The following is a 12,397-nucleotide window of genomic DNA, read 5'->3' as shown; positions in this document are numbered from 1 at the left end:
AACAGGCTAAATACCTAAACGTGACACCCACAAATATGTAGTCACAACTGTTAAGTTTTAGTCATTTTATGTTAAATAATATGTGGGTTTTTTTTCCTTAAGCTGCAGTTTAAGAACCAGAGGGAGTATCCCCTGTAAACCACATTGTGCTAACCTGTAATGAAATGTGCTTTATTGATAAAATTGCTAAAAACCTTTGCTATTTTACGCCTAATCTTTACCAGTGTGAAAAATATTCTTAAACGTTTATTTTCAGCTGATTCTAAGTCTGCTTTTCTCCCGCTAGATTTCACCTAAATTAAAATAAATATTTTGCAATAAATCGATACCATTCCAACAGTAATATTATAAGTGTGATTAAACATTAAATGAAGAGACTACATTCATACGTATGCATTGATTCAAGCAGACATTTTCTTCCACACCTATCCTATTTTCTAAAAACATTCATACTCCCTTTATGTCTGCATGAGGATTTCTGATTTGAGAGGTGTAGAATACGAGGACCTTTTTGTCACCTTTTGTCACGATGAATCATAGTATCGGGGCTCCGTTAATGTGCTGAATTCTGAACTCCGAGTGAGCCTATACTCAGTTTCCCACCTGAGGGTAAATCAAAGTTCAGGGTTAGACTCAGAGTGTGTTGAGCTGTCTTTCTGAAACATGCCCAGAGGTGTTTCTGATGTTTGTTTTTTTAAATCATATTCAAATGTGTTTAAATAAGCACTAAGATAAGGGATCGGGTTAATAACAGTGATGGTTTTCTATTTGGATGAATTTGAAAGAGATGAGCGGTGGATCGTGGTTCGTTCTGAAATGACATCAGAGATGTTATTTTTATAAGCTTGTCTTGTGTTGTGTTCAAGGCGGCAGCCATGCGGTAATGTGGAGTTTTTTTTTTAAGAATTATCCCAAATAAACAAGAGAATGATGAAAAGAAATGAAATGAAAAAGCAACGTGCATTCAACTGCATACGAAAAATAAGTGAATGTGTTATTTCTGTAGTTCAATTATTTGCTATTGTTTGGTGATTCATACAAACAATCCAGCCGCTCCCCCCATAGCGCGTACACAATCACAATTTCCTGGTGCTGCTACTGTTGGTACCAAAGAGCCAATCAACAGCTATAAACTACATTATAGCAACATAATTACTCACTGAGGACTTTTCATTGTGGTTAATAAATGTCTTCTTAAGGAGTGAGACCAAACAATCATTACTTAGAGAAAGTTACCTTGCAGTGTCTGTCCTCCTTCAGAATGATGGATATAGAACTAATATGTCTGCCTGGCAGTGTCTGACTTTAAATTAGGACTGTTGGCAAAAAAAAGAACTCGTAAAAAAGTTACATCTATCAAACTCAGTGTAGCTGGGATTGGCTGCGTTTGACTTGTGTCCTCATGGGCCTTGAAAGGAAAGAGAAAAAATGATCTGATGTAAGACGAGGTGAAGTGGTTATGAACAAAATGACTGAAAAAGTCACGGAATGTTTTGCTGATTGAGTCCATCACTGGTGAGCTTGGATCAAAAGTACACCTCTGAGGTCTGCAGGTATAGTTGAAATATTGATGTCTTGAAGTATTGAGGTCCCTGTGTGAACATTGATAATGTTACCTGGCGCTGTAATCATTCCTTCCCGTCATGAGAGTCGTCATGAAGTCCCTTATGAGTGCGCTTCCTGTGGAAGTGATGAGGGGCTAAAATCACATTTCTGTGCAAAGATGTCTCAACCTGTCATCATTTATCCAAAGTTAATATGAAGCTCAGTGTGCGTTTACTACACTTGTATTGTTTAAGAGTGTATTCTAACATTTCATAAATAAAAAATACATGTACTTTTTAATAATCAATATAATATCATCTTGAAATATTCAGATCTCAGATGTTAAAGGTAATTCAACAGCCGAAGAAAAGATAGCATTATGATCTAAAATAATAAATGAACATGAATTGCTATTTAAAATGTGGTTCAAAAGACACACTACAATACATTAAATAACTTTATTTTTTTAATTATGAATATTTTTTATTTGATTTAACAAAATAATGGCTCCAAAAATCAAAATATGCATCTCAGTGCATTTCCATCAGGACAGACAAGTAAATGATGAGATAAAATGTTCATTTTACATATGTGATATTGAATGATTGTCAGAGAATCTTTTGCGCTTGAACTCTACAGGGAGACAGGGTGATTGAAGATGTCAGCCCTGAGCGGCAACAAGATCTATCCCACACTAGATTCCACTCCCTGGTGGTGGAGGTGTGATGATGTCGCCTGGGTTGATGCGATGAAGAAGTTGATTAAAATGTGAAGACTGGGGTTGACTGGACGATGGCTGATGCTGTGATCTGAGGCTGATGGGATGAAGAAGGTGATGAACTTGCAAAGGCTTGGTGGCGATGGGTAGGTGGAGTGTCGCTGGCATGACTGAATTAGTGGAAGAGAGACATGTTTGAACAAGACAGCAGCAATATGATAGGCTAACGATGAGGGAGTGGAGCAGGGCTATTGGATAGATGAGACCATGTGATGATTATGAGAAAATTTGTGATTTGACACAGAATGAGAATAAACAATAAAACAAGCATACAAAATATAGTCTTCCTGACTGAATATAACATATAAAACTCTTTATGGAGATATATGACATATAATGTCGATGGATTAAAATTGTCAATCTGACCTTAGAATGGGACATGAATGTTTACTTAAATGCTGGAGAATTGATTTACTTTACATATTTATTGTAGGTTAAATTATTTTTAAAAATGCTGTAAAATAACACTCAATTGATGCTGTTAAGTAATGATGAAAGTGCTGTCCTCTGTTTTGGTGAACAAGGCATTGGGGTTGTTTTAAGCACAAACACCGAGCATCAAAACCCTAACATGAGAACATAATCTCTACTTTCCACATGCAGCACCCACACACTTGCCTTGGGGGCATTTGTCACAAGTGTCCTTTGTTTTTCTTCAAAATTCTCTCCTTCCCCGCGGGGGGTTAATCCCTCCATTGAGTTTCTGTCTCTCCACCACAGCTTATCAAGGACACACAGAAAAGAGCGAAGTGCATATTTTTGTCTGACATCACTCACACCGGACAGACGTTAAAAACAGTGAATCTATCCTTTTTTTTAGCACCAGCCAGTTGACATATTTTTGAATGACGTCCAGACAGCGATACATTGACTAAATAATTATTTACAAGAGTCTTGAATTAGAAAACAAACAATATCAAGTGAAGGACGAACCTTCATTCACAATACTCAAGGGATACCTCGGGAGAGTGTGAGTTTCATGTCCTTATGTTTGGTGAGCAGTGTGTTAGATTTAGTGAACTCTAGTGGTGAGGAAGCAGATTGCAACCAACTGAAAACCTTTGAAATGCCTCAGTATTTGGTTTGTCCATTGTGGGCTTCTGTAGAAACATGGAGGACTCCACAGAAGATACCTGGGCAGGTTTGAAGATATAAAGAGCTCATTCTAAGGTTAAAAAAAACAACAGGGATTGTATTTTCAGATTATTTTACACTGACGAAAATGTACTTATGTTCATATAATTTAGCTCATTGGTTCCCAAGCCAGGGTCTGGGCCCCCCTATTGGATGGTACGACAGAGATTTCAGGGGGGATGTGAGGCTCTGTCTGCTCTGAGGTTTTCAAAATTAGATGTGTATATATAAACTAAATTCCTGATAAAACAATAAGTGAGAAGTTTGTTAGCCTCTAATCCTACTGTCTGGCTGACATATCTTCTGATTTAGCCGTCAACAGATGCCCTCTTTGATCTTTTGTCACACATTTTGTCACACAATATATCTTTGGTTTTTCACCCTGAATGTTACAAGAGGCATCCATACAATTAAACACATTTAACACTTCTAAACATATCATATTTAACAGTGCTGTGCATTTAATTATTCATGATGTTGTTATCCAGCAAAAAGTGAATGACCCATTTCCTTCAAATCCATTGTGTCTTCAAAGATTGACTTTTTCCAAGTGTGACGTAGTTAGTTGTTATTCTCATTGGTATTCAGGCTGCTGTGGCTCTCCTCACATGGTGAATTTGAAACACCTTTGTTATAAAATTAAAAAAAAACATCTGTTTTCTGATGCTGTGTCCTTTTTAAATTCCAAACACCATCTGCTGATTTTCCAAATCAGTTTGGTCATTGTAACAAACTCAGCTAGGTGCTTTTGTTTTGTTGTATACGAATGTGGCTCTGAATGTCAAAACTTCAGGTGCAGGAAAAAGGACTCAAAAGCTGGAAGAATAGTGTGATACAATAAGTGGAAACTTCTGGTATGGTTGTCTACCGTCCTGTATTAGTCATGTCGCCCGTATTTCAGACTAACTTGGTTTTGTCCCCGAGCATGACGCCCCTTGTCCCATATATATACATTACAGTACGTCTCTGTAATCAGTACCTGACACTTTACTCATCCAAGATCACATCATCGATCCAGCCAGCCAGTCGCCCATAATGCATCCATAACCTGTCATCCAATCACAGCCCCCCTCATGTGCATCTGAAAATGGCTTCAAAAGTGTTGAAATAACTTCAGTTCATTGGGTGATGTTTGGTTGCCTTTCAGTAGTGTTGAAGACAATACCACACTAAACGAGACCAAGACATAACTGAGACCAGAGTGCTGCCAGACTGAGACAAGACCAAGACATTTAGAGATCGAGACCGAGCCAAGACCAAGACCAAGACCAAGACCATAAATATCACTGAAAAATTATCATCTTGTGTGCAGGAGGCGTGTCACTCACTTAGACCGTAACACCAGGACCGTTGTGCCGTAACCAGGGGATAAATATCAAGTAATGAATTCATTAATGTGAATTGTTCTTTTAGACAGAGGCATTTTCCTTCGTATCACACATGATGTGGAAGAATAGCATATCAGTGGTGGTCTTGATTTAAAATCCGGAGTCCGCCCAGTCCAAGGCCGAGAAAAAATGCTCTCGATTTGGAAACGAGACAGAGACCTTCAGAAGATTGGTCTCGAGACCAAGACGATTTTGAGTACAACAACGCTAGCTTGCACCGCACATGTGTGGATAATAGGAAGCGAAGGAGACTTGGGTAAAGCCGTCAGTGGTAAATCAACAAAAGTGTTCTGCACTTTATGCCGTGAGGAATTTTGAACAAGCCACAGAGGGGAGTTTGAGCTAACACAGCATGCTGCTTCAGAAATGCACAAGAAGGCCACGCTAGCAAAAGGTGCAAGCAAAATCAAGTGGATCTTTTTGGTGACAAAAGATCGCAGTGAGAAATGTCCATGGAGAAGAGAACTTGGGGAGCCATGCATCTCTTTTGGATTTAAAATCAAATTTTTGCCATTTATTATTTTAAGGCTCCAACCTGTGATTGATCTTAGCATTTCATCAGTTTATTAGAGGCAGTGTGGGGTGGTGCTCTTTTGTCTTCAGACTATCTTTGCTGATGTTTGCACCTTTTTTTTAATCACATGTTGGGGAAAAGTACATTTTAGTAGATATATGAAAATATGCTCCTCCAATATTTAACGTATAAAAGCTCTTTGCTTGAGCTTCTGCCCACCACAAATTCATTCTACTTATAATTCAGGAAGCACTCACCACCATACCCCCAATAAACTTTATGCCACCTAGAGTCTACAGATCAATTTTTTATGTGTTTTAAAAATGCAAGAGAAAGGGCTTCAGTTATGGCCGGACATACGTAATGTGCTGGGACCAAGAAAATAAAGAGACTGACCCTTTATTATGTCCAAAAAACTGCAGTTAGACTTCAGAAGGAGGGGGCATGATAGGAGTGTTTTCTCATCAGGTCTGACTGGTCTGACCACCTGACAGCAGAGCAACATTCAAATCAAACCCATCAAAGGCAGCAACTGCAGAGTCCCAGAGAGTCCAGAAAGTTATACCTTTGATTAAGAATATAAGAATACATAACTGAACCAAGGCATCACCTGATATTACAATGAACCTTAGAGCAGCAATAACTGATCTGTTGGCTGAGCAGCAGAAACATAATCACCTTTGTGGTTGATGTTTTTGCCATTATTGAAACTTCAATAATTTAATAATAATTTATTCAATAATTTAATTTGTCCCACATTTAAGACCAAAAGTGTACCAACGGAAAAGGTTGTAGCTAGGCTCTTAGTTGACATGAGAAGCCAAGGCAGATGCGCCTTGAAGATGCATTCTTAATGACCAGTAGGGGGGCAACTTCACCTTCTTTAAGAAAAAGAAGTCTGATTGTGTGGAAGAAGATGGGAGAATGACCAGAGATTTATTGGCTCAGTACACTTTTTAATAATGACTTTAGTGGCACGATTACTAACCTCAAGTCTTGTTGAAGACCCAATATTCACTGTGTTCTTCAACAACTCTCGTGGGAAATATCCAACTCTTTGGCTGCTAAATGCTCCAATATCTACACCAGCTACCCCACTGTGATGATAACTGTGTCTGCCTGTGTTTGGTTGCTAAGCAGACTGTGTGGTGCTTGATTTTACAGCTTTTCTTTTTTTGAAGCAACAAGCTGCCTGCTGTGGCAGAAATTGATGCTATGAGTCATTCGATGTGATAGCGCTTAATGCTAGATTAAAGTGAAAGCTCAACAAAGCAAAGAAGAAAATGCTGAGTTCAGTGATTGTCAGCGGCAGGTTTGTGACAATAAGGAGTGAATTTTACAAGTACTGATTTAGATTTGTAACATTCTGCCTCCAACTTTTGAGATGATTGTGCTTTTAGAATGCGTTTTTCCTTTTTAATGAGTTTGAGTTTCATCGAATTACCATACAAAAAAACCTGGTGCCATTTCTGTTTTTTCAGCAGAAGAACACTTCACAGTGAAAAGTGGGAGGTCAAGACTATACAGGAGAGCGTTGGAGCAGTCAGTGATGATAAGCACTCACACCTGAGAAACATTGCACACAAACTCACACAGAATAAATCTGCATAAACAACCACAGCTGTCAACATTTTAATTTGACAAGAAGTGTTTTTCATTTATGATGCCAAAAACCAGTTTAAGACTCTTCAGCTAACGAGCACATCCATCATCTCAGGCATTGAATCCTCTCGAAATGTGGCTTAAATGAGTGAAAACAAAACATATTCCACTTGCATTGAATGCTGGTAGTTATGTTCTTCTAATACAGAACAGGGGCTACAACATGTTTTGTCTCCTGCTGAACATGGAGTGAGGCGGCTGTGGCTCAGTTGGTAGAGTTGGTTGTCTCTCAACTGGAAGGTTGGGGGTTTGATCCCCAGCTCCTGCAGCAACATGTCCGATGTGTCCATGGGCAAGACGCTTAACCCAAAGTTGCTCCTGCTGCTTCTTCAACAGCGTATGAATGGATTAGTTACTTCTGATGGTCACTTTTCATGGGTAGGTGTGACCTGCAAGTAGTCAGAAGACTAGAAAAGCGGCTATACAAGCTCAAGTAAAACTTACTGGAAAAGAGGATGGGAGGATAAGCAAATTCGAATGCAAAACAATTCGAGCTTGAATCACTTTTTACTTTAACCTTGAAAAATCCCAACCTGAATACTCACTAGACATGACATGACATGGCAGGAGGCAGAGGAAGGCATTTATAGTCTTTGATGAAGCACTGAGACATTGCTGCTGTTTTTCAGCTGGAAGTGATTTTCAAGGTGAAAAAAAAAAAAAAACAACATAAAAGAAAGAAACAGCCCTTTGTTCTTTGCGCAAGACGGAATTTAATTTCAACAATACAACAAAAGGATCGATATTTTTCATGGTCAGGTAATGAAAATTGAAACTGTAGAGTTTTCCTCCTGGACTGTTCACCATTGTGCTCCAATAACTCGAGATAAAAGAAGTCTGAGCCTCCGTTGTCTCGAAGGGGAAGTTCAAACAAACATGCTGGACATTTGAACGAGCAGGTGTATTTCAAAGGGAAGTCGCCAACAGAGGGCACAGTATGTTAAGGTTGTAATACTGACTGTACTCACCTCTACAGTCAGGGCAAAGTTATGTGTGTCTGCTGTGACTTATTTAGGATAAGTTGTTGGCAAGAAAGTGAATTACACTAAGAAACTGTTTGGGTGATAAACATCAACATTTGAAAATTCTTTCATATTCTTGCTCCAAAAAATTGCTGAATACAGCAGCAGATGGTGCATTTATTCCCCTACAGTTTTCTGTAGCTCTATTGAGCCTTTTTCAGATAATTGGGTTGTTTTTCAGGCGGACAAATGTATTATTTTGGTTTCTTCTCTCTACGTTCATCAGCCTTTGAAAGGCAGCAGCTGTTTTCCAAATCTCAATGTACACTCAGACAGCATCAAACAGCATGCACTAGTCTGTGAACATAGATATTTGCTACAGACGTTATGGAGGTTATGAAAAGTAAGAAAAAGTGAGAAAAAGAGTTGCATTCTTTAAAAAACACAAGTGTCACTCCACATGACTTTCATTATGATGGTTGTATTACTGGGTGTCATGGTGCAGCTGTTATCCAAACAACTTAAAGTTGATATTTTGGTCAATACTTTGTCTTTACAGCCCACTGTAATATCGACTAATAACCTTTTTCTTTTTTTAAATCAAAAGCAGTTCAGCCTGAGTTATAGGATTGCTTTTCTGCCGCTCTGTTTTACCTTGTTTGCTCTCACATGAATGGCTTCCTCACAGAACACCAAATGATTGATCATTCAGAACAACACAGAGCACAAGCAGACAAACCAGAAAAGCAGAATCACATATTCTGCATCTGTTTTTAGTGATTACCTTTATTAAGATATTAGCGTGGTTCCAACGTTGTGCTAACAGTTAACACATAAACTTCCTGTTTAAATGACCCCAAAGAATCAGCGTTCAGGTGTTGAAGTCTGTGCTCTGTGCAGATCTAAATCTGCACAGAGCACAGACTTCAACACCTTCAAGCAACTACAAGTTATAAACTCTGATCCAGGTCTTATCGCACAACACCAGTGACCAACCTCAATTATGCCTCTGAGGTCGAGTTCAATCAAAAAAAGGCCCTGCAGCCAAGTTCAAAAGTCTGTTTCCATATGAGCTGTGGCTTTCATAGCTGCAGATGCATGCCCTAGTTTTTTAAATTAGATTAGATTAGTTTTGTTATCCAAAAACATTAGCCAATGCAGTGTATGCAGTTTGTCCTGCCATTGATGCTAATGTTGTTGACACATTTTTGGTTCTTTTTAAAACACACAGATCTACTGACTATGAGAAATTTAGCAAAAGACAGTTGGCATGAAGGGTTTTTTACATTAACCCTTTCATACGGAAATCTCTTGAAAAACTCCGGAGATTTGGCTACCCGGAGTGACTTTAGGCTATGTGTGAACGCAAACAGCCGCATTTTTCGCGCGGACTTTACCCAGCGTTTCTCCGGCCACACCCCTAGTATTTTATCCGCAGAAAATCCGAGTGAGCTGATGTCTGAACGCGGCCGCATATACTCCGGAGATTTCAATTCGAGCCAATGGGACCCGAGTGACGTTTATATGGAGTGACTGCCTAAAGTGTCTGCACGCGACCGCTACGATCTCTGTGCACGTAATTAAACGGCTGCATTATGTTTTCTGTTCGTCAGTATGTTGTTCTCCTCTCTTTTGTGGATGTTGTCATTCCATTGGATTACACATAGCATTGATATAAAGGGAAATATTCTCATTATAACGTCGTGTAGCGGACTCTCTTGCTTCGGCTGCTACTTCCGCGTTGTTTATTTACGTCATGTCTTACCTCACGTCTTACCAAAACCACATAGTCATAGGCAATTGAGTTTTTTGCCATTTCATGATGAAGGGCTAATATTTTTTAAAAACTGGAGGCATAAAAAACAAGTGTACCAACAATCAAGCCTCTTTTTTTTTACTTCTAACACTTGCGTCCTTTTCAACAAGTGATGAATGTCCTTCTACTTCACCTGTGTTAGATTTACAGGCAGGACAATGTGTGACAATGAAGACATCAAGTTTAAAGTTATCGTAAATAAAAATAAAGAAGTCGTTTAAGGTGATGCAGTGGAGACAGAGCAGGGTCATCCATCTCCCATTATGTATCTTTCACATGAGCTCTAGCAGCAGTTCCTCTAATCTTTATCATGCAAACATATTTGGCCTTTCACCACAAAACTGTTTCCCCTGCCGGCCTTGAAAATGGCATAAATCAAAGGCGCTGCTCTTTGCTTTGAGGTGATGATTTACAGAAAAAAAAACAGTCAGGACTGTGAGTTTGAAAATAAACGAGGTGTCTGCACAGGTTGTCACACCATGGCTCTGCCATAAAGATGGGAGACACAGGGCTATACTTATATTTTAAGTTATTTATTTACAAGGGAAATGATCAAAAACCTGTAGATTTGAAGTATCTGTAAAGTCAGTTGTGAACGGTGTGGGTGAAATGTGCTGTATAGGTGTTGTGTTGTAAAACCAAACACAATGGCTGTCTCCAAAACCACATACTTGGATTCATACTCAATGTGGCGTCACTTTGAGTATGAAGTACGATCTGAAATCATAGTATGCAATTTTGTGTATACAAGAAATACCCGGATGTATACTAGACCGGCCAGAATTTAGAGAAAGTATGAAACGGAGCATACTGGCCCCACAATGCACTGCGGCTCTCAGCCTGTCCAATCGCGGAGCTCGACAGCCAGCAGCGGTTGAAAATAAAAGTTCCGAACTGAAATGCCTTTAACATGTTGGAATTAGTATTAAAATGATTACGTATTGTATTAGTAATGAACGTTTGCATTTTGTTCTTCAATAATATCTACGGACCGACGGTCACGCTAGCTTGAGGCTAGCTCATCGAATGGAGCTCGAAACAGAAGTACGTTGCTTTACCTGTATTTTAGTTTGTTGCTTACGGCATACTAACAGTCTGGTTAGTATGCAGTATTTATATTTTGAGCGAAAGAAACCAAAACGCAAAGGTGTGTTGTCAGATGAGGTCTCTCTCTGAACATCTCACAGAGACTGGCTGCTGCTCTGATTTTTAGCACGAGGCACAGCTTAAAATGTGTGTCTCATTCTCCTGATTACCTGCCTCAGCGTCTGCAGCCCTTGAGACAGGAATCAAACATCAGTCAACTGTGCAGTGCACAGGACCATCACAAGATCTACATGGCATAAAGCATGCTTTGTTCCATCCATAAAACAATGCTTTTGATAACATCATATGAGAATACAAAAATGCTTTATGCGGAGCAGCAAAACAGTCGGCTCGCATAATACCTCGACCTTGACATCAATTGCTTAAACTGCTATGGTGTCATTTCCTTTTTAAAGGCCAATATGCTCAAGTTAACTTTTGACTATGCAGTTGTTTTTTTGTGTGTGTTCTCAGTTACTAGGGCAACACGAGACACAAAGGTTGACCATGCTTTAACAATATCGCTTCGATACTTTTTATGAGACGACATAATTACCACATACACTATAAAATCCATACAGTACACTTAACCTAGATGTTTAATGGCAGTAGGAATGATTCCAACTGCTTACTCACACAGAAAACATTGAAACCACAAGTTTGTTAGAATAGCATCCAATGACAAAAAAGTATCCTATCTTAACTTTCCAACTTCCAAATGCAACTGTCTTTAAACAGAAAAAACAAAACAACATAAAGACTGCTGCTCATATTATTTGTGAAATGAATGCATGAATGAAGGAAGGAATTTACACCAAAGGATACTGACAATTTCTTCAGTTGTGAGTTGTGTGTATCACTGGGAAAAAAGCTATTGTCTGTCCTAAGTCAGCATGAAGGAAGTCTGTCATTATATAATCGCAATACAATGAAATGAAATGAGATGTTTCATTTTAAAACGAATGAAACCTTTGGTATCACATAACTTTAAATGTATTGTTGTCTGTTTAGGTCTGAAGTTTGTGAAGCCTCAGGTAAACAGACATTTGAAAATCCATACCCAGAGTTTGCAAAACCATGCACACGGATTTGCAATCTGTGGATTCTTAAACTGTGTTGCATCGATTAGTAAACTGCTTCCAGTTTTGCATGGATGATATTTGCACATATTTGTAATCACCTTTTTCATTTTTTTATATTGTTTCATGGGCTCTGTTCAAGTGTGCTTCCACGTCCGTGTTTTACATGCTGTAAAGACGATGATATTGCTCATATGTTAATATCTGTTTACTTGTTGGACTTGGAGACCGAGGTTTATTGACAGGTGAAACCTGAACCACACTGTTTTTCTCCTTCTTCCTCCCTTCTAGTTTCCAAAAAATAATCAATAGAGAGACCTGAGGAAAAAGTAAACATCATTTTAATACAGGCATGTCTGGCCGCCAAAGGTTTCCACCGCAGATATTCACTTACATATTATTTATACCTAACAGCAGGTCTCTACTGATTGAT

At 38.9% G+C, this 12,397-nt stretch overlaps 1 protein-coding gene across 2 annotated transcripts in view; it reads left to right on the top strand.

The window, feature by feature from the left end:
* Positions 1–12,397, top strand: part of ece1 (endothelin converting enzyme 1) — a 516,542-nt gene that overhangs the window by 411,951 nt on the left and 92,194 nt on the right. The window lies entirely within an intron of this gene.

Source organism: Labrus mixtus, chromosome 7, assembly GCF_963584025.1.
Source record: "Labrus mixtus chromosome 7, fLabMix1.1, whole genome shotgun sequence".
NCBI lineage: Eukaryota > Metazoa > Chordata > Actinopteri > Labriformes > Labridae > Labrus > Labrus mixtus.
Note: the sequence above shows the minus strand (reverse complement) of the source record. Positions and strands in the feature narration are given on the sequence as shown.